Source organism: Pseudophryne corroboree, chromosome 4 (assembly GCF_028390025.1).
Source record: "Pseudophryne corroboree isolate aPseCor3 chromosome 4, aPseCor3.hap2, whole genome shotgun sequence".
Classification (NCBI taxonomy): domain Eukaryota; kingdom Metazoa; phylum Chordata; class Amphibia; order Anura; family Myobatrachidae; genus Pseudophryne; species Pseudophryne corroboree.
In genome coordinates, this window is record NC_086447.1 from 30,541,688 (window position 1) to 30,564,169 (window position 22,482).

The following is a 22,482-nucleotide window of genomic DNA, read 5'->3' on the forward strand; positions in this document are numbered from 1 at the left end:
AAGATATGCTCAGATGACAAGGTCCATAGAAAATGTTAAAATCTTTGTAGAAATCATGATTCCTTCTTAGCAGATGACTTTTGATTCCACCACTGCATGATTAAAGATTTGAAAACACATTTTACAAAGTTCACTGAGGTGCCATATGCAAGTACATCAAAGGTCTTTTCTTTTCTCAGTTTTGATACCACTGTATATCAGTTCAATGATGCATAAAAACCTTAAGTATGGATGAGCCTAAATCTTGAATTGTGAATGTCATGCAATTTGCCAATTTTGTTTGAACATCTACCACCAATGGTGCTACAGCGCAGGCTATAAAAATCTTTCAAACAGTTGTTGTGATTTCCATATTGGCCACTATATGCATTTGAAAAGTGCTCAAGCATTGGTGGTATAGTGGTGAGCATAGCTGCCTTCCAAGCAGTTGACCTGGGTTTGATTCTCGGCCAATGCATCCTTTTCCTTATGTGCTGTTTTTGCACTTATAGTTGTTGCTTAAGATATGCTCAGATGACAAGGTCCATAGAAAATGTTAAAATCTTTGTAGAAATCATGATTCCTTCTTAGCAGATGACTTTTGATTCCACCACTGCATGATTAAAGATTTGTAAACACATTTTACAAAGTTCACTGAGGTGCCATATGCAAGTACATCAAAGGTCTTTTCTTTTCTCAGTTTTGATACCACTGTATATCAGTTCAATGATGCATAAAAACCTTAAGTATGAATGAGCCTAAATCTTGAATTGTGAATGTCATGCAATTTGCCAATTTTGTTTGAATATCTACCACCAATGGTGCTACAGCGCAGGCTATAAAAATCTTTTAAACAGTTGTTGTGATTTCCATATTGGCCACTATATGCAATCGAAAAGAGCTCAAGCATTGGTGGTATAGTGGTGAGCATAGCTGCCTTCCAAGCAGTTGACCCTGGTTCGATTCCTGGCCAATGCATCCTTTTCCTTATGTGCTGTTTTCGCACTTATAGTTGTTGCTTAAGATATGCTCAGATGACAAGGTCCATAGAAAATCTTAAAATCTTTGTAGAAATCATGATTCCTTCTTAGCAGATGACTTTTGATTCCACCACTGCATGATTAAAGATTTGAAAACACATTTTACAAAGTTCACTGAGGTGCCATATGCAAGTACATCAAAGGTCTTTTCTTTTCTCAGTTTTGATACCACTGTATATCAGTTCCATGGTGCATAAAAACCTTAAGTATGGATGAGCCTAAATCTTGAATTGTGAATGTCATGCAATTTGCCAATTTTGTTTGAATATCTACCACCAATGGTGCTACAGCGCAGGCTATAAAAATCTTTCAAACAGTTGTTGTGATTTCCATATTGGCCACTATATGCATTTGAAAAGTGCTCAAGCATTGGTGGTATAGTGGTGAGCATAGCTGCCTTCCAAGCAGTTGACCTGGTTTTGATTCTCGGCCAATGCATCCTTTTCCTTATGTGCTGTTTTTGCACTTATAGTTGTTGCTTAAGATATGCTCAGATGACAAGGTCCATAGAAAATCTTAAAATCTTTGTAGAAATCATGATTCCTTCTTAGCAGATGACTTTTGATTCCACCACTGCATGATTAAAGATTTGTAAACACATTTTACAAAGTTCACTGAGGTGCCATATGCAAGTACATCAAAGGTCTTTTCTTTTCTCAGTTTTGATACCACTGTATATCAGTTCAATGATGCATAAAAACCTTAAGTATGAATGAGCCTAAATCTTGAATTGTGAATGTCATGCAATTTGCCAATTTTGTTTGAATATCTACCACCAATGGTGCTACAGCGCAGGCTATAAAAATCTTTTAAACAGTTGTTGTGATTTCCATATTGGCCACTATATGCATTTGAAAAGTGTTCAAGCATTGGTGGTATAGTGGTGAGCATAGCTTCCTTCCAAGCAGTTGACCCGTGTTCGATTCCCGGCCAATGCATCCTTTTCCTTATGTGCTGTTTTCGCACTTATAGTTGTTGCTTAAGATATGCTCAGATGACAAGGTCCACAGAAAATGTTAAAATCTTTGTAGAAATCATGATTCCTTCTTAGCAGATGACTTTTGATTCTACCACTGCCTGATTAAAGATATGTAAATACATTTTACAAAGTTCACTGAGGTGCCATATGCAAGTAATCGAAGGTCTTTTCTATTCTCAGTTTTTATGCCACTGTTAATCAGTTCAATGGTGCATAAAAACCTTAAGTATGGATGAGCCTAATTCTTGAATTGTGAATGTCATGCAATTTTCCAATTTTGTTTGAATATCTTCCACGAATGGTGCTACAGCGCAGGCTATAAATATCTTTCAAACAGTTGGTGTGATTTCCATATTGGCCACTATATGCATTTGAAAAGTACTCAAGCATTGGTGGTATAGTGGTGAGCATAGCTGCCTTCCAAGCAGTTGACCCGGGTTCGATTCCCGGCCAATGCATCCTTTTCCTTATGTGCTGTTTTCGCACTTATAGTTGTTGCTTAAGATATGCTCAGATGACAAGGTCCATAGAAAATGTTAAAATCTTTGTAGAAATCATGATTCCTTCTTAGCAGATGAGTTTTGATTCCACCACTGCATGATTAAAGATTTGAAAACACATTTTACAAAGTTCACTGAGGTGCCATATGCAAGTACATCAAAGGTCTTTTCTTTTCTCAGTTTTGATACCACTGTATATCAGTTCCATGGTGCATAAAAACCTTAAGTATGGATGAGCCTAAATCTTGAATTGTGAATGTCATGCAATTTGCCAATTTTGTTTGAATATCTACCACCAATGGTGCTACAGCGCAGGCTATAAAAATCTTTCAAACAGTTGTTGTGATTTCCATATTGGCCACTATATGCATTTGAAAAGTGCTCAAGCATTGGTGGTATAGTGGTGAGCATAGCTGCCTTCCAAGCAGTTGACCCGGGTTTGATTCCCGGCCAATGCATCCTTTTCCTTATGTGCTGTTTTCGCACTTATAGTTGTTGCTTAAGATATGCTCAGATGACAAGGTCCACAGAAAATGTTAAAATCTTTGTAGAAATCATGATTCCTTCTTAGCAGATGACTTTTGATTCTACCACTGCCTGATTAAAGATATGTAAATACATTTTACAAAGTTCACTGAGGTGCCATATGCAAGTAAATCGAAGGTCTTTTCTATTCTCAGTTTTTATGCCACTGTTAATCAGTTCAATGGTGCATAAAAACTTAAGTATGGATGAGCCTAATTCTTGAATTGTGAATGTCATGCAATTTTCCAATTTTGTTTGAATATCTTCCACAAATGGTGCTACAGCGCAGGCTATAAATATCTTTCAAACAGTTGTTGTGATTTCCATATTGGCCACTATATGCATTGAAAAAGCGCTCAAGCATTGGTGGTATAGTGGTGAGCATAGCTGCCTTCCAAACAGTTGACCTGGGTTTGATTCTCGGCCAATGCATCCTTTTCCTTATGTGCTGTTTTTGCACTTATAGTTGTTGCTTAAGATATGCTCAGATGACAAGGTCCATAGAAAATGTTAAAATCTTTGTAGAAATCATGATTCCTTCTTAGCAGATGACTTTTGATTCCACCACTGCATGATTAAAGATTTGTAAACACATTTTACAAAGTTCACTGAGGTGCCATATGCAAGTACATCAAAGGTCTTTTCTTTTCTCAGTTTTGATACCACTGTATATCAGTTCAATGATGCATAAAAACCTTAAGTATGAATGAGCCTAAATCTTGAATTGTGAATGTCATGCAATTTGCCAATTTTGTTTGAATATCTACCACCAATGGTGCTACAGCGCGGGCTATAAAAATCTTTTAAACAGTTGTTGTGATTTCCATATTGGCCACTATATGCATTTGAAAAGTGTTCAAGCATTGGTGGTATAGTGGTGAGCATAGCTTCCTTCCAAGCAGTTGACCCGTGTTCGATTCCCGGCCAATGCATCCTTTTCCTTATGTGCTGTTTTCGCACTTATAGTTGTTGCTTAAGATATGCTCAGATGACAAGGTCCATAGAAAATCTTAAAATCTTTGTAGAAATCATGATTCCTTCTTAGCAGATGACTTTTGATTCCACCACTGCATGATTAAAGATTTGAAAACACATTTTACAAAGTTCACTGAGGTGCCATATGCAAGTACATCAAAGGTCTTTTCTTTTCTCAGTTTTGATACCACTGTATATCAGTTCAATGATGCATAAAAACCTTAAGTATGGATGAGCCTAAATCTTGAATTGTGAATGTCATGCAATTTGCCAATTTTGTTTGAATATCTACCACCAATGGTGCTACAGCGCAGGCTATAAAAATCTTTCAAACAGTTGTTGTGATTTCCATATTGGCCACTATATGCATTTGAAAAGTGCTCAAGCATTGGTGGTATAGTGGTGAGCATAGCTGCCTTCCAAGCAGTTGACCCGGGTTTGATTCCCGGCCAATGCATCCTTTTCCTTATGTGCTGCTTTCGCACTTATAGTTGTTGATTAAGATATGCTCAGATGACAAGGTCCATAGAAAATGTTAAAATCTTTGTAGAAATCATGATTCATTCTTAGCAGATGACTTTTGATTCCACCTCTGCCTGATTAAAGATTTGTAAATACATTTTACAAAGTTCACTGAGGTGCCATATGCAAGTAAATCGAAGGTCTTTTCTATTCTCAGTTTTTTTTACCACTGTATATCAGTTCAATGGTGCATAAAAACCTTAAGTATGGATGAGCCTAAATCTTGAATTGTGAATGTCATGCAATTTGCCAATTTTGTTTGAATATCTTCCACGAATGGTGCTACAGCGCAGGCTATAAATATCTTTCAAACAGTTGTTGTCATTTCCATATTGGCCACTATATGCATTGAAAAAACGCTCAAGCATTGGTGGTATAGTGGTGAGCATAGCTGCCTTCCAAGCAGTTGACTCGGGTTCGATTCCCGGCCAATGCATTCTTTTCCTTATGTGCTGTTTTTGCACTTATAGTTGTTGCTTAAGATATGCTCAGATGACAAGGTCCATAGAAAATGTTAAAATCTTTGTAGAAATCATGATTCCTTCTTAGCAGATGACTTTTGATTCCACCACTGCATGATTAAAGATTTGTAAACACATTTTACAAAGTTCACTGAGGTGCCATATGCAAGTACATCAAAGGTCTTTTCTTTTCTCAGTTTTGATACCACTGTATATCAGTTCAATGGTGCATAAAAACCTTAAGTATGAATGAGCCTAAATCTTGAATTGTGAATGTCATGCAATTTGCCAATTTTGTTTGAATATCTACCACCAATGGTGCTACAGCGCAGGCTATAAAAATCTTTTAAACAGTTGTTGTGATTTCCATATTGGCCACTATATGCATTTGAAAAGTGTTCAAGCATTGGTGGTATAGTGGTGAGCATAGCTTCCTTCCAAGCAGTTGACCCGGGTTCGATTCCCAGCCAATGCATCCTATTCCTTATGTGCTGTTTTCGCACTTATAGTTGTTGCTTAGGATATGCACAGATGACAAGGTCCATAGAAAATTTTAAAATCTTTGTAGAAATCATGATTCCTTCTTAGCAGATGACTTTTGATTCCACCACTGCATGATTAAAGATTTGTAAACACATTTTACAAAGTTCACTGAGTTGCCATATGCAAGTACATCAAAGGTCTTTTCTCAGTTTTGATACCACTGTATATCAGTTCAATGGTGCATAAAAACCTTAAGTATGGATGAGCCTAAATCTTGAATTGTGAATGTCATGCAATTTGCCAATTTTGTTTGAATATCTACCACCAATGGTGCTACAGCGCAGGCTATAAAAATCTTTCAAACAGTTGTTGTGATTTCCATATTGGCCACTATATGCATTGGAAAAGTGCTCAAGCATTGGTGGTATAGTGGTGAGCATAGCTGCCTTCCAAGCAGTTGACCCGGGTTCGATTCCCGGCCAATGCATCCTTTTCCTTATGTGCTGTTTTCGCACTTATAGTTGTTGCTTAAGATATGCTCAGATGACAAGGTCCACAGAAAATCTTAAAATCTTTGTAGAAATCATGATTCCTTCTTAGCAGATGACTTTTGATTCTACCACTGCCTGATTAAAGATATGTAAATACATTTTACAAAGTTCACTGAGGTGCCATATGCAAGTAAATCGAAGGTCTTTTCTATTCTCAGTTTTTTTTACCACTGTATATCAGTTCAATGGTGCATAAAAACCTTAAGTATGGATGAGCCTAAATCTTGAATTGTGAATGTCATGCAATTTGCCAATTTTGTTTGAATATCTTCCACGAATGGTGCTACAGCGCAGGCTATAAATATCTTTCAAACAGTTGTTGTGATTTCCATATTGGCCACTATATGCATTGAAAAAACGCTCAAGCATTGGTGGTATAGTGGTGAGCATAGCTGCCTTCCAAGCAATTGACCCGGGTTTGATTCCCGGCCAATGCATCCTTTTCCTTATGTGCTGTTTTCGCACTTATAGTTGTTGCTTAAGATATGCTCAGATGACAAGGTCCACAGAAAATGTTAAAATCTTTGTAGAAATCATGATTCCTTCTTAGCAGATGACTTTTGATTCTACCACTGCCTGATTAAAGATATGTAAATACATTTTACAAAGTTCACTGAGGTGCCATATGCAAGTAAATCGAAGGTCTTTTCTATTCTCAGTTTTTATGCCACTGTTAATCAGTTCAATGGTGCATAAAAACCTTAAGTATGGATGAGCCTAATTCTTGAATTGTGAATGTCATGCAATTTTCCAATTTTGTTTGAATATCTTCCACGAATGGTGCTACAGCGCAGGCTATAAATATCTTTCAAACAGTTGTTGTGATTTCCATATTGGCCACTATATGCATTTGAAAAGTACTCAAGCATTGGTGGTATAGTTGTGAATATAGCTGCCTTCCAAGCAGTTGACCCGGGTTCGATTCCCGGCCAATGCATCCTTTTCCTTATGTGCTGTTTTCGCACTTATAGTTGTTGCTTAAGATATGCTCAGATGACAAGGTCCATAGAAAATTTTAAAATCTTTGTAGAAATCATGATTCCTTCTTAGCAGATGACTTTTGATTCCACCATTGCCTGATTAAAGATTTGTAAATACATTTTACAAAGTTCACTGAGGTGCCATATGCAAGTAAATCGAAGGTCTTTTCTTTTCTCAGTTTTGATACCACTGTATATCAGTTCAATGGTGCATAAAAACCTTAAGTATGAATGAGCCTAAATCTTGAATTGTGAATGTCATGCAATTTGCCAATTTTGTTTGAATATCTACCACCAATGGTGCTACAGCGCAGGCTATAAAAATCTTTTAAACAGTTGTTGTGATTTCCATATTGGCCACTATATGCATTGAAAAAACGCTCAAGCATTGGTGGTATAGTGGTGAGCATAGCTGCCTTCCAAGCAGTTGACCCGGGTTCGATTCCCGGCCAATGCATCCTTTTCCTTATGTGCTGTTTTTGCACTTATAGTTGTTGCTTAAGATATGCTCAGATGACAAGGTCCATAGAAAATGTTAAAATCTTTGTAGAAATCATGATTCCTTCTTAGCAGATGACTTTTGATTCCACCACTGCATGATTAAAGATTTGTAAACACATTTTACAAAGTTCACTGAGGTGCTATATGCAAGTACATCAAAGGTCTTTTCTTTTCTCAGTTTTGATACCACTGTATATCAGTTCAATGGTGCATAAAAACCTTAAGTATGAATGAGCCTAAATCTTGAATTGTGAATGTCATGCAATTTGCCAATTTTGTTTGAATATCTACCACCAATGGTGCTACAGCGCAGGCTATAAAAATCTTTTAAACAGTTGTTGTGATTTCAATATTGGCCACTATATGCATTTGAAAAGTGTTCAAGCATTGGTGGTATAGTGGTGAGCATAGCTTCCTTCCAAGCAGTTGACCCGGGTTCGATTCCCAGCCAATGCATCCTTTTCCTTATGTGCTGTTTTCGCACTTATAGTTGTTGCTTAGGATATGCACAGATGACAAGGTCCATAGAAAATTTTAAAATCTTTGTAGAAATCATGATTCCTTCTTAGCAGATGACTTTTCATTCCACCACTGCATGATTAAAGATTTGTAAACACATTTTACAAAGTTCACTGAGTTGCCATATGCAAGTACATCAAAGGTCTTTTCTCAGTTTTGATACCACTGTATATCAGTTCAATGGTGCATAAAAACCTTAAGTATGGATGAGCCTAAATCTTGAATTGTGAATGTCATGCAATTTGCCAATTTTGTTTGAATATCTACCACCAATGGTGCTACAGCGCAGGCTATAAAAATCTTTCAAACAGTTGTTGTGATTTCCATATTGGCCACTATATGCATTGGAAAAGTGCTCAAGCATTGGTGGTATAGTGGTGAGCATAGCTGCTTTCCAAGCAGTTGACCCGGGTTCGATTCCCGGCCAATGCATCCCTTTCCTTATGTGCTGTTTTCGCACTTATAGTTGTTGCTTAAGATATGCTCAGATGACAAGGTCCACAGAAAATCTTAAAATCTTTGTAGAAATCATGATTCCTTCTTAGCAGATGACTTTTGATTCTACCACTGCCTGATTAAAGATATGTAAATACATTTTACAAAGTTCACTGAGGTGCCATATGCAAGTAAATCGAAGGTCTTTTCTATTCTCAGTTTTTTTTACCACTGTATATCAGTTCAATGGTGCATAAAAACCTTAAGTATGGATGAGCCTACATCTTGAATTGTGAATGTCATGCAATTTGCCAATTTTGTTTGAATATCTTCCATGAATGGTGCTACAGTGCAGGCTATAAATATCTTTCAAACAGTTGTTGTGATTTCCATATTGGCCACTATATGCATTGAAAAAACGCTCAAGCATTGGTGGTATAGTGGTGAGCATAGCTGCCTTCCAAGCAATTGACCCGGGTTTGATTCCCGGCCAATGCATCCTTTTCCTTATGTGCTGTTTTCGCACTTATAGTTGTTGCTTAAGATATGCTCAGATGACAAAGTCCACAGAAAATGATAAAATCTTTGTAGAAATCATGATTCCTTCTTAGCAGATGACTTTTGATTCTACCACTGCCTGATTAAAAGATATGTAAATACATTTTACAAAGTTCACTGAGGTGCCATATGCAAGTAAATCGAAGGTCTTTTCTATTCTCAGTTTTTATGCCACTGTTAATCAGTTCAATGGTGCATAAAAACCTTAAGTGTGGATGAGCCTAATTCTTGAATTGTGAATGTCATGCAATTTTCCAATTTTGTTTGAATATCTTCCACGAATGGTGCTACAGCGCAGGCTATAAATATCTTTCAAACAGTTGTTGTGATTTCCATATTGGCCACTATATGCATTTGAAAAGTACTCAAGCATTGGTGGTATAGTGGTGAGCATAACTGCCTTTCAAGCAGTTGACCCGGGTTCGATTCCCGGCCAATGCATCCTTTTCCTTATGTGCTGTTTTCGCACTTATAGTTGTTGCTTAAGATATGCTCAGATGACAAGGTCCATAGAAAATTTTAAAATCTTTGTAGAAATCATGATTCCTTCTTAGCAGATGACTTTTGATTCCACCATTGCCTGATTAAAGATTTGTAAATACATTTTACAAAGTTCACTGAGGTGCCATATGCAAGTAAATCGAAGGTCTTTTCTTTTCTCAGTTTTGATACCACTGTATATCAGTTCAATGGTGCATAAAAACCTTAAGTATGGATGAGCCTAAATCTTGAATTGTGAATGTCATGCAATTTGCCAATTTTGTTTGAATATCTTCCACCAATGGTGCTACAGTGCAGGCTATAAATATCTTTCAAACAGTTGTTGTGATTTCCATATTGGCCACTATATGCATTGGAAAAGCGCTCAAGCATTGGTGGTATAGTGGTGAGCATAGCTGCCTTCCAAGCAGTTGACCTGGGTTTGATTCTCGGCCAATGCATCCTTTTCCTTATGTGCTGTTTTTGCACTTATAGTTGTTGCTTAAGATATGCTCAGATGACAAGGTCCATAGAATATGTTAAAATCTTTGTAGAAATCATGATTCCTTCTTAGCAGATGACTTTTGATTCCACCACTGCATGATTAAAGATTTGTAAACACATTTTACAAAGTTCACTGAGTTGCCATATGCAAGTACATCAAAGGTCTTTTCTTTTCTCAGTTTTGATACCACTGTATATCAGTTCAATGGTGCATAAAAACCTTAAGTATGGATGAGCCTAAATCTTGAATTGTGAATGTCATGCAATTTGCCAATTTTGTTTGAATATCCACCACCAATGGTGCTACAGCGCAGGCTATAAAAATCTTTCAAACAGTTGTTGTGATTTCCATATTGGCCACTATATGCATTGGAAAAGTGCTCAAGCATTGGTGGTATAGTGGTGAGCATAGCTGCCTTCCAAGCAGTTGAACCGGGTTCGATTCCCAGCCAATGCATCCTTTTCCTTATGTGCTGTTTTCGCACTTATAGTTGTTGCTTAGGATATGCACAGATGACAAGGTCCATAGAAAATTTTAAAATCTTTGTAGAAATCATGATTCCTTCTTAGCAGATGACTTTTGATTCCACCACTGCATGATTAAAGATTTGAAAACACATTTTACAATGTTCACTGAGTTGCCATATGCAAGTACATCAAAGGTCTTTTCTTTTCTCAGTTTTGATACCACTGTATATCAGTTCAATGGTGCATAAAAACCTTAAGTATGGATGAGCCTAAATCTTGAATTGTGAATGTCATGCAATTTGCCAATTTTGTTTGAATATCCACCACCAATGGTGCTACAGCGCAGGCTATAAAAATCTTTTAAACAGTTGTTGTGATTTCCATATTGGCCACTATATGCATTGGAAAAGTGCTCAAGCATTGGTGGTATAGTGGTGAGCATAGCTGCCTTCCAAGCAGTTGATCTGGGTTTGATTCTCGGCCAATGCATCCTTTTCCTTATGTGCTGTTTTTGCACTTATAGTTGTTGCTTAAGAAATGCTCAGATGACAAGGTCCATAGAAAATGTTAAAATCTTTGTAGAAATCATGATTCCTTCTTAGCAGATGACTTTTGATTCCACCACTGCATGATTAAAGATTTGTAAACACATTTTACAAAGTTCACTGAGGTGCCATATGCAAGTACATCAAAGGTCTTTTCTTTTCTCAGTTTTGATACCACTGTATATCAGTTCAATGGTGCATAAAAACCTTAAGTATGAATGAGCCTAAATCTTGAATTGTGAATGTCATGCAATTTGCCAATTTTGTTTGAATATCTACCACCAATGGTGCTACAGCGCAGGCTATAAAAATCTTTTAAACAGTTGTTGTGATTTCCATATTGGCCACTATATGCATTTGAAAAGTGTTCAAGCATTGGTGGTATAGTGGTGAGCATAGCTTCCTTCCAAGCAGTTGACCCGGGTTCGATTCCCAGCCAATGCATCCTTTTCCTTATGTGCTGTTTTCGCACTTATAGTTGTTGCTTAGGATATGCACAGATGACAAGGTCCATAGAAAATTTTAAAATCTTTGTAGAAATCATGATTCCTTCTTAGCAGATGACTTTTGATTCCACCACTGCATGATTAAAGATTTGTAAACACATTTTACAAAGTTCACTGAGTTGCCATATGCAAGTACATCAAAGGTCTTTTCTTTTCTCAGTTTTGATACCACTGTATATCAGTTCAATGGTGCATAAAAACCTTAAGTATGGATGAGCCTAAATCTTGAATTGTGAATGTCATGCAATTTGCCAATTTTGTTTGAATATCTACCACCAATGGTGCTACAGCGCAGGCTATAAAAATCTTTCAAACAGTTGTTGTGATTTCCATATTGGCCACTATATGCATTGGAAAAGTGCTCAAGCATTGGTGGTATAGTGGTGAGCATAGCTGCCTTCCAAGCAGTTGACTTGGGTTTGATTCTCGGCCAATGCATCCTTTTCCTTATGTGCTGTTTTTGCACTTATAGTTGTTGCTTAAGATATGCTCAGATGACAAGGTCCATAGAAAATGTTAAAATCTTTGTAGAAATCATGATTCCTTCTTAGCAGATGACTTTTGATTCCACCACTGCATGATTAAAGATTTGTAAACACATTTTACAAAGTTCACTGAGTTGCCATATGCAAGTACATCAAAGGTCTTTTCTTTTCTCAGTTTTTATACCACTGTATATCAGTTCAATGGTGCATAAAAACCTTAAGTATGGATGAGCCTAAATCTTGAATTGTGAATGTCATGCAATTTGCCAATTTTGTTTGAATATCCACCACCAATGGTGCTACAGCGCAGGCTATAAAAATCTTTCAAACAGTTGTTGTGATTTCCATATTGGCCACTATATGCATTGGAAAAGTGCTCAAGCATTGGTGGTATAGTGGTGAGCATAGCTGCCTTCCAAGCAGTTGACCCGGGTTCGATTCCCAGCCAATGCATCCTTTTCCTTATGTGCTGTTTTCGCACTTATAGTTGTTGCTTAGGATATGCACAGATGACAAGGTCCATAGAAAATTTTAAAATCTTTGTAGAAATCATGATTCCTTCTTAGCAGATGACTTTTGATTCCACCACTGCATGATTAAAGATTTGTAAACACATTTTACAAAGTTCACTGAGTTGCCATATGCAAGTACATCAAAGGTCTTTTCTTTTCTCAGTTTTGATACCACTGTATATCAGTTCAATGGTGCATAAAAACCTTAAGTATGGATGAGCCTAAATCTTGAATTGTGAATGTCATGCAATTTGCCAATTTTGTTTGAATATCCACCACCAATGGTGCTACAGCGCAGGCTATAAAAATCTTTTAAACAGTTGTTGTGATTTCCATATTGGCCACTATATGCATTGGAAAAGTGCTCAAGCATTGGTGGTATAGTGGTGAGCATAGCTGCCTTCCAAGCAGTTGATCTGGGTTTGATTCTCGGCCAATGCATCCTTTTCCTTATGTGCTGTTTTTGCACTTATAGTTGTTGCTTAAGATATGCTCAGATGACAAGGTCCATAGAAAATGTTAAAATCTTTGTAGAAATCATGATTCCTTCTTAGCAGATGACTTTTGATTCCACCACTGCATGATTAAAGATTTGTAAACACATTTTACAAAGTTCACTGAGGTGCCATATGCAAGTACATCAAAGGTCTTTTCTTTTCTCAGTTTTGATACCACTGTATATCAGTTCAATGGTGCATAAAAACCTTAAGTATGAATGAGCCTAAATCTTGAATTGTGAATGTCATGCAATTTGCCAATTTTGTTTGAATATCTACCACCAATGGTGCTACAGCGCAGGCTATAAAAATCTTTTAAACAGTTGTTGTGATTTCCATATTGGCCACTATATGCATTTGAAAAGTGTTCAAGCATTGGTGGTATAGTGGTGAGCATAGCTTCCTTCCAAGCAGTTGACCCGGGTTCGATTTCCAGCCAATGCATCCTTTTCCTTATGTGCTGTTTTCGCACTTATAGTTGTTGCTTAGGATATGCACAGATGACAAGGTCCATAGAAAATTTTAAAATCTTTGTAGAAATCATGATTCCTTCTTAGCAGATGACTTTTGATTCCACCACTGCATGATTAAAGATTTGAAAACACATTTTACAATGTTCACTGAGTTGCCATATGCAAGTACATCAAAGGTCTTTTCTTTTCTCAGTTTTGATACCACTGTATATCAGTTCAATGGTGCATAAAAACCTTAAGTATGGATGAGCCTAAATCTTGAATTGTGAATGTCATGCAATTTGCCAATTTTGTTTGAATATCCACCACCAATGGTGCTACAGCGCAGGCTATAAAAATCTTTTAAACAGTTGTTGTGATTTCCATATTGGCCACTATATGCATTGGAAAAGTGCTCAAGCATTGGTGGTATAGTGGTGAGCATAGCTGCCTTCCAAGCAGTTGATCTGGGTTTGATTCTCGGCCAATGCATCCTTTTCCTTATGTGCTGTTTTTGCACTTATAGTTGTTGCTTAAGAAATGCTCAGATGACAAGGTCCATAGAAAATGTTAAAATCTTTGTAGAAATCATGATTCCTTCTTAGCAGATGACTTTTGATTCCACCACTGCATGATTAAAGATTTGTAAACACATTTTACAAAGTTCACTGAGGTGCCATATGCAAGTACATCAAAGGTCTTTTCTTTTCTCAGTTTTGATACCACTGTATATCAGTTCAATGGTGCATAAAAACCTTAAGTATGAATGAGCCTAAATCTTGAATTGTGAATGTCATGCAATTTGCCAATTTTGTTTGAATATCTACCACCAATGGTGCTACAGCGCAGGCTATAAAAATCTTTTAAACAGTTGTTGTGATTTCCATATTGGCCACTATATGCATTTGAAAAGTGTTCAAGCATTGGTGGTATAGTGGTGAGCATAGCTTCCTTCCAAGCAGTTGACCCGGGTTCGATTCCCAGCCAATGCATCCTTTTCCTTATGTGCTGTTTTCGCACTTATAGTTGTTGCTTAGGATATGCACAGATGACAAGGTCCATAGAAAATTTTAAAATCTTTGTAGAAATCATGATTCCTTCTTAGCAGATGACTTTTGATTCCACCACTGCATGATTAAAGATTTGTAAACACATTTTACAAAGTTCACTGAGTTGCCATATGCAAGTACATCAAAGGTCTTTTCTTTTCTCAGTTTTGATACCACTGTATATCAGTTCAATGGTGCATAAAAACCTTAAGTATGGATGAGCCTAAATCTTGAATTGTGAATGTCATGCAATTTGCCAATTTTGTTTGAATATCTACCACCAATGGTGCTACAGCGCAGGCTATAAAAATCTTTCAAACAGTTGTTGTGATTTCCATATTGGCCACTATATGCATTGGAAAAGTGCTCAAGCATTGGTGGTATAGTGGTGAGCATAGCTGCCTTCCAAGCAGTTGACCCGGGTTCGATTCCCAGCCAATGCATCCTTTTCCTTATGTGCTGTTTTCGCACTTATAGTTGTTGCTTAGGATATGCACAGATGACAAGGTCCATAGAAAATTTTAAAATCTTTGTAGAAATCATGATTCCTTCTTAGCAGATGACTTTTGATTCCACCACTGCATGATTAAAGATTTGTAAATACATTTTACAAAGTTCACTGAGTTGCCATATGCAAGTACATCAAAGGTCTTTTCTTTTCTCAGTTTTGATACCACTGTATATCAGTTCAATGGTGCATAAAAACCTTAAGTATGAATGAGCCTAAATCTTGAATTGTGAATGTCATGCAATTTGCCAATTTTGTTTGAATATCTACCACCAATGGTGCTACAGCGCAGGCTATAAAAATCTTTTAAACAGTTGTTGTGATTTCCATATTGGCCACTATATGCATTTGAAAAGTGTTCAAGCATTGGTGGTATAGTGGTGAGCATAGCTTCCTTCCAAGCAGTTGACCCGGGTTCGATTTCCAGCCAATGCATCCTTTTCCTTATGTGCTGTTTTCGCACTTATAGTTGTTGCTTAGGATATGCACAGATGACAAGGTCCATAGAAAATTTTAAAATCTTTGTAGAAATCATGATTCCTTCTTAGCAGATGACTTTTGATTCCACCACTGCATGATTAAAGATTTGTAAACACATTTTACAATGTTCACTGAGTTGCCATATGCAAGTACATCAAAGGTCTTTTCTTTTCTCAGTTTTGATACCACTGTATATCAGTTCAATGGTGCATAAAAACCTTAAGTATGGATGAGCCTAAATCTTGAATTGTGAATGTCATGCAATTTGCCAATTTTGTTTGAATATCCACCACCAATGGTGCTACAGCGCAGGCTATAAAAATCTTTTAAACAGTTGTTGTGATTTCCATATTGGCCACTATATGCATTGGAAAAGTGCTCAAGCATTGGTGGTATAGTGGTGAGCATAGCTGCCTTCCAAGCAGTTGATCTGGGTTTGATTCTCGGCCAATGCATCCTTTTCCTTATGTGCTGTTTTTGCACTTATAGTTGTTGCTTAAGAAATGCTCAGATGACAAGGTCCATAGAAAATGTTAAAATCTTTGTAGAAATCATGATTCCTTCTTAGCAGATGACTTTTGATTCCACCACTGCATGATTAAAGATTTGTAAACACATTTTACAAAGTTCACTGAGTTGCCATATGCAAGTACATCAAAGGTCTTTTCTTTTCTCAGTTTTGATACCACTGTATATCAGTTCAATGGTGCATAAAAACCTTAAGTATGGATGAGCCTAAATCTTGAATTGTGAATGTCATGCAATTTGCCAATTTTGTTTGAATATCTACCACCAATGGTGCTACAGCGCAGGCTATAAAAATCTTTCAAACAGTTGTTGTGATTTCCATATTGGCCACTATATGCATTGGAAAAGTGCTCAAGCATTGGTGGTATAGTGGTGAGCATAGCTGCCTTCCAAGCAGTTGACTTGGGTTTGATTCTCGGCCAATGCATCCTTTTCCTTATGTGCTGTTTTTGCACTTATAGTTGTTGCTTAAGATATGCTCAGATGACAAGGTCCATAGAAAATGTTAAAATCTTTGTAGAAATCATGATTCCTTCTTAGCAGATGACTTTTGATTCCACCACTGCATGATTAAAGATTTGTAAACACATTTTACAAAGTTCACTGAGTTGCCATATGCAAGTACATCAAAGGTCTTTTCTTTTCTCAGTTTTGATACCACTGTATATCAGTTCAATGGTGCATAAAAACCTTAAGTATGGATGAGCCTAAATCTTGAATTGTGAATGTCATGCAATTTGCCAATTTTGTTTGAATATCCACCACCAATGGTGCTACAGCGCAGGCTATAAAAATCTTTTAAACAGTTGTTGTGATTTCCATATTGGCCACTATATGCATTGGAAAAGTGCTCAAGCATTGGTGGTATAGTGGTGAGCATAGCTGCCTTCCAAGCAGTTGATCTGGGTTTGATTCTCGGCCAATGCATCCTTTTCCTTATGTGCTGTTTTTGCACTTATAGTTGTTGCTTAAGATATGCTCAGATGACAAGGTCCATAGAAAATGTTAAAATCTTTGTAGAAATCATGATTCCTTCTTAGCAGATGACTTTTGATTCCACCACTGCATGATTAAAGATTTGTAAACACATTTTACAAAGTTCACTGAGGTGCCATATGCAAGTACATCAAAGGTCTTTTCTTTTCTCAGTTTTGATACCACTGTATATCAGTTCAATGGTGCATAAAAACCTTAAGTATGAATGAGCCTAAATCTTGAATTGTGAATGTCATGCAATTTGCCAATTTTGTTTGAATATCTACCACCAATGGTGCTACAGCGCAGGCTATAAAAATCTTTTAAACAGTTGTTGTGATTTCCATATTGGCCACTATATGCATTTGAAAAGTGTTCAAGCATTGGTGGTATAGTGGTGAGCATAGCTTCCTTCCAAGCAGTTGACCCGGGTTCGATTTCCAGCCAATGCATCCTTTTCCTTATGTGCTGTTTTCGCACTTATAGTTGTTGCTTAGGATATGCACAGATGACAAGGTCCATAGAAAATTTTAAAATCTTTGTAGAAATCATGATTCCTTCTTAGCAGATGACTTTTGATTCCACCACTGCATGATTAAAGATTTGAAAACACATTTTACAATGTTCACTGAGTTGCCATATGCAAGTACATCAAAGGTCTTTTCTTTTCTCAGTTTTGATACCACTGTATATCAGTTCAATGGTGCATAAAAACCTTAAGTATGGATGAGCCTAAATCTTGAATTGTGAATGTCATGCAATTTGCCAATTTTGTTTGAATATCCACCACCAATGGTGCTACAGCGCAGGCTATAAAAATCTTTTAAACAGTTGTTGTGATTTCCATATTGGCCACTATATGCATTGGAAAAGTGCTCAAGCATTGGTGGTATAGTGGTGAGCATAGCTGCCTTCCAAGCAGTTGATCTGGGTTTGATTCTCGGCCAATGCATCCTTTTCCTTATGTGCTGTTTTTGCACTTATAGTTGTTGCTTAAGAAATGCTCAGATGACAAGGTCCATAGAAAATGTTAAAATCTTTGTAGAAATCATGATTCCTTCTTAGCAGATGACTTTTGATTCCACCACTGCATGATTAAAGATTTGTAAACACATTTTACAAAGTTCACTGAGGTGCCATATGCAAGTACATCAAAGGTCTTTTCTTTTCTCAGTTTTGATACCACTGTATATCAGTTCAATGGTGCATAAAAACCTTAAGTATGAATGAGCCTAAATCTTGAATTGTGAATGTCATGCAATTTGCCAATTTTGTTTGAATATCTACCACCAATGGTGCTACAGCGCAGGCTATAAAAATCTTTTAAACAGTTGTTGTGATTTCCATATTGGCCACTATATGCATTTGAAAAGTGTTCAAGCATTGGTGGTATAGTGGTGAGCATAGCTTCCTTCCAAGCAGTTGACCCGGGTTCGATTCCCAGCCAATGCATCCTTTTCCTTATGTGCTGTTTTCGCACTTATAGTTGTTGCTTAGGATATGCACAGATGACAAGGTCCATAGAAAATTTTAAAATCTTTGTAGAAATCATGATTCCTTCTTAGCAGATGACTTTTGATTCCACCACTGCATGATTAAAGATTTGTAAACACATTTTACAAAGTTCACTGAGTTGCCATATGCAAGTACATCAAAGGTCTTTTCTTTTCTCAGTTTTGATACCACTGTATATCAGTTCAATGGTGCATAAAAACCTTAAGTATGGATGAGCCTAAATCTTGAATTGTGAATGTCATGCAATTTGCCAATTTTGTTTGAATATCTACCACCAATGGTGCTACAGCGCAGGCTATAAAAATCTTTCAAACAGTTGTTGTGATTTCCATATTGGCCACTATATGCATTGGAAAAGTGCTCAAGCATTGGTGGTATAGTGGTGAGCATAGCTGCCTTCCAAGCAGTTGACCCGGGTTCGATTCCCAGCCAATGCATCCTTTTCCTTATGTGCTGTTTTCGCACTTATAGTTGTTGCTTAGGATATGCACAGATGACAAGGTCCATAGAAAATTTTAAAATCTTTGTAGAAATCATGATTCCTTCTTAGCAGATGACTTTTGATTCCACCACTGCATGATTAAAGATTTGTAAATACATTTTACAAAGTTCACTGAGTTGCCATATGCAAGTACATCAAAGGTCTTTTCTTTTCTCAGTTTTGATACCACTGTATATCAGTTCAATGGTGCATAAAAACCTTAAGTATGGATGAGCCTAAATCTTGAATTGTGAATGTCATGCAATTTGCCAATTTTGTTTGAATATCCACCACCAATGGTGCTACAGCGCAGGCTATAAAAATCTTTTAAACAGTTGTTGTGATTTCCATATTGGCCACTATATGCATTGGAAAAGTGCTCAAGCATTGGTGGTATAGTGGTGAGCATAGCTGCCTTCCAAGCAGTTGATCTGGGTTTGATTCTCGGCCAATGCATCCTTTTCCTTATGTGCTGTTTTTGCACTTATAGTTGTTGCTTAAGATATGCTCAGATGACAAGGTCCATAGAAAATGTTAAAATCTTTGTAGAAATCATGATTCCTTCTTAGCAGATGACTTTTGATTCCACCACTGCATGATTAAAGATTTGTAAACACATTTTACAAAGTTCACTGAGGTGCCATATGCAAGTACATCAAAGGTCTTTTCTTTTCTCAGTTTTGATACCACTGTATATCAGTTCAATGGTGCATAAAAACCTTAAGTATGAATGAGCCTAAATCTTGAATTGTGAATGTCATGCAATTTGCCAATTTTGTTTGAATATCTACCACCAATGGTGCTACAGCGCAGGCTATAAAAATCTTTTAAACAGTTGTTGTGATTTCCATATTGGCCACTATATGCATTTGAAAAGTGTTCAAGCATTGGTGGTATAGTGGTGAGCATAGCTTCCTTCCAAGCAGTTGACCCGGGTTCGATTTCCAGCCAATGCATCCTTTTCCTTATGTGCTGTTTTCGCACTTATAGTTGTTGCTTAGGATATGCACAGATGACAAGGTCCATAGAAAATTTTAAAATCTTTGTAGAAATCATGATTCCTTCTTAGCAGATGACTTTTGATTCCACCACTGCATGATTAAAGATTTGTAAACACATTTTACAATGTTCACTGAGTTGCCATATGCAAGTACATCAAAGGTCTTTTCTTTTCTCAGTTTTGATACCACTGTATATCAGTTCAATGGTGCATAAAAACCTTAAGTATGGATGAGCCTAAATCTTGAATTGTGAATGTCATGCAATTTGCCAATTTTGTTTGAATATCCACCACCAATGGTGCTACAGCGCAGGCTATAAAAATCTTTTAAACAGTTGTTGTGATTTCCATATTGGCCACTATATGCATTGGAAAAGTGCTCAAGCATTGGTGGTATAGTGGTGAGCATAGCTGCCTTCCAAGCAGTTGATCTGGGTTTGATTCTCGGCCAATGCATCCTTTTCCTTATGTGCTGTTTTTGCACTTATAGTTGTTGCTTAAGAAATGCTCAGATGACAAGGTCCATAGAAAATGTTAAAATCTTTGTAGAAATCATGATTCCTTCTTAGCAGATGACTTTTGATTCCACCACTGCATGATTAAAGATTTGTAAACACATTTTACAAAGTTCACTGAGTTGCCATATGCAAGTACATCAAAGGTCTTTTCTTTTCTCAGTTTTGATACCACTGTATATCAGTTCAATGGTGCATAAAAACCTTAAGTATGGATGAGCCTAAATCTTGAATTGTGAATGTCATGCAATTTGCCAATTTTGTTTGAATATCTACCACCAATGGTGCTACAGCGCAGGCTATAAAAATCTTTCAAACAGTTGTTGTGATTTCCATATTGGCCACTATATGCATTGGAAAAGTGCTCAAGCATTGGTGGTATAGTGGTGAGCATAGCTGCCTTCCAAGCAGTTGACTTGGGTTTGATTCTCGGCCAATGCATCCTTTTCCTTATGTGCTGTTTTTGCACTTATAGTTGTTGCTTAAGATATGCTCAGATGACAAGGTCCATAGAAAATGTTAAAATCTTTGTAGAAATCATGATTCCTTCTTAGCAGATGACTTTTGATTCCACCACTGCATGATTAAAGATTTGTAAACACATTTTACAAAGTTCACTGAGTTGCCATATGCAAGTACATCAAAGGTCTTTTCTTTTCTCAGTTTTGATACCACTGTATATCAGTTCAATGGTGCATAAAAACCTTAAGTATGGATGAGCCTAAATCTTGAATTGTGAATGTCATGCAATTTGCCAATTTTGTTTGAATATCCACCACCAATGGTGCTACAGCGCAGGCTATAAAAATCTTTCAAACAGTTGTTGTGATTTCCATATTGGCCACTATATGCATTGGAAAAGTGCTCAAGCATTGGTGGTATAGTGGTGAGCATAGCTGCCTTCCAAGCAGTTGACCCGGGTTCGATTCCCAGCCAATGCATCCTTTTCCTTATGTGCTGTTTTCGCACTTATAGTTGTTGCTTAGGATATGCACAGATGACAAGGTCCATAGAAAATTTTAAAATCTTTGTAGAAATCATGATTCCTTCTTAGCAGATGACTTTTGATTCCACCACTGCATGATTAAAGATTTGTAAACACATTTTACAAAGTTCACTGAGTTGCCATATGCAAGTACATCAAAGGTCTTTTCTTTTCTCAGTTTTGATAACACTGTATATCAGTTCAATGGTGCATAAAAACCTTAAGTATGGATGAGCCTAAATCTTGAATTGTGAATGTCATGCAATTTGCCAATTTTGTTTGAATATCCACCACCAATGGTGCTACAGCGCAGGCTATAAAAATCTTTTAAACAGTTGTTGTGATTTCCATATTGGCCACTATATGCATTGGAAAAGTGCTCAAGCATTGGTGGTATAGTGGTGAGCATAGCTGCCTTCCAAGCAGTTGATCTGGGTTTGATTCTCGGCCAATGCATCCTTTTCCTTATGTGCTGTTTTTGCACTTATAGTTGTTGCTTAAGATATGCTCAGATGACAAGGTCCATAGAAAATGTTAAAATCTTTGTAGAAATCATGATTCCTTCTTAGCAGATGACTTTTGATTCCACCACTGCATGATTAAAGATTTGTAAACACATTTTACAAAGTTCACTGAGGTGCCATATGCAAGTACATCAAAGGTCTTTTCTTTTCTCAGTTTTGATACCACTGTATATCAGTTCAATGGTGCATAAAAACCTTAAGTATGAATGAGCCTAAATCTTGAATTGTGAATGTCATGCAATTTGCCAATTTTGTTTGAATATCTACCACCAATGGTGCTACAGCGCAGGCTATAAAAATCTTTTAAACAGTTGTTGTGATTTCCATATTGGCCACTATATGCATTTGAAAAGTGTTCAAGCATTGGTGGTATAGTGGTGAGCATAGCTTCCTTCCAAGCAGTTGACCCGGGTTCGATTCCCAGCCAATGCATCCTTTTCCTTATGTGCTGTTTTCGCACTTATA

General features: G+C 37.0%; 14 non-coding genes across 14 annotated transcripts; all 14 read left to right on the top strand.

Annotated features, from left to right (window-relative positions):
* Window positions 1-885: 885 nt before the first annotated feature.
* On the top strand, window positions 886-957 carry TRNAG-UCC (transfer RNA glycine (anticodon UCC)). The gene has a single exon. It is a non-coding gene; the product is annotated as a tRNA-Gly (tRNA).
* Window positions 958-2,384: 1,427 nt separating this feature from the next.
* TRNAG-UCC (transfer RNA glycine (anticodon UCC)) lies at window positions 2,385-2,456 on the top strand. The gene has a single exon. It is a non-coding gene; the product is annotated as a tRNA-Gly (tRNA).
* A 428-nt stretch (window positions 2,457-2,884) lies between these two features.
* TRNAG-UCC (transfer RNA glycine (anticodon UCC)) lies at window positions 2,885-2,956 on the top strand. The gene has a single exon. It is a non-coding gene; the product is annotated as a tRNA-Gly (tRNA).
* A 1,427-nt stretch (window positions 2,957-4,383) lies between these two features.
* On the top strand, window positions 4,384-4,455 carry TRNAG-UCC (transfer RNA glycine (anticodon UCC)). The gene has a single exon. It is a non-coding gene; the product is annotated as a tRNA-Gly (tRNA).
* A 429-nt stretch (window positions 4,456-4,884) lies between these two features.
* TRNAG-UCC (transfer RNA glycine (anticodon UCC)) lies at window positions 4,885-4,956 on the top strand. The gene has a single exon. It is a non-coding gene; the product is annotated as a tRNA-Gly (tRNA).
* A 923-nt stretch (window positions 4,957-5,879) lies between these two features.
* Window positions 5,880-5,951, top strand: TRNAG-UCC (transfer RNA glycine (anticodon UCC)). The gene has a single exon. It is a non-coding gene; the product is annotated as a tRNA-Gly (tRNA).
* Window positions 5,952-6,880: 929 nt separating this feature from the next.
* Window positions 6,881-6,952, top strand: TRNAG-UCC (transfer RNA glycine (anticodon UCC)). The gene has a single exon. It is a non-coding gene; the product is annotated as a tRNA-Gly (tRNA).
* A 428-nt stretch (window positions 6,953-7,380) lies between these two features.
* Window positions 7,381-7,452, top strand: TRNAG-UCC (transfer RNA glycine (anticodon UCC)). Its single transcript has one exon. It is a non-coding gene; the product is annotated as a tRNA-Gly (tRNA).
* A 923-nt stretch (window positions 7,453-8,375) lies between these two features.
* TRNAG-UCC (transfer RNA glycine (anticodon UCC)) lies at window positions 8,376-8,447 on the top strand. Its single transcript has one exon. It is a non-coding gene; the product is annotated as a tRNA-Gly (tRNA).
* Window positions 8,448-9,377: 930 nt separating this feature from the next.
* On the top strand, window positions 9,378-9,449 carry TRNAE-UUC (transfer RNA glutamic acid (anticodon UUC)). Its single transcript has one exon. It is a non-coding gene; the product is annotated as a tRNA-Glu (tRNA).
* A 2,928-nt stretch (window positions 9,450-12,377) lies between these two features.
* On the top strand, window positions 12,378-12,449 carry TRNAG-UCC (transfer RNA glycine (anticodon UCC)). Its single transcript has one exon. It is a non-coding gene; the product is annotated as a tRNA-Gly (tRNA).
* A 2,428-nt stretch (window positions 12,450-14,877) lies between these two features.
* On the top strand, window positions 14,878-14,949 carry TRNAG-UCC (transfer RNA glycine (anticodon UCC)). The gene has a single exon. It is a non-coding gene; the product is annotated as a tRNA-Gly (tRNA).
* Window positions 14,950-18,877: 3,928 nt separating this feature from the next.
* TRNAG-UCC (transfer RNA glycine (anticodon UCC)) lies at window positions 18,878-18,949 on the top strand. Its single transcript has one exon. It is a non-coding gene; the product is annotated as a tRNA-Gly (tRNA).
* Window positions 18,950-21,377: 2,428 nt separating this feature from the next.
* TRNAG-UCC (transfer RNA glycine (anticodon UCC)) lies at window positions 21,378-21,449 on the top strand. Its single transcript has one exon. It is a non-coding gene; the product is annotated as a tRNA-Gly (tRNA).
* The last annotated feature ends 1,033 nt before the right edge of the window (window positions 21,450-22,482 follow it).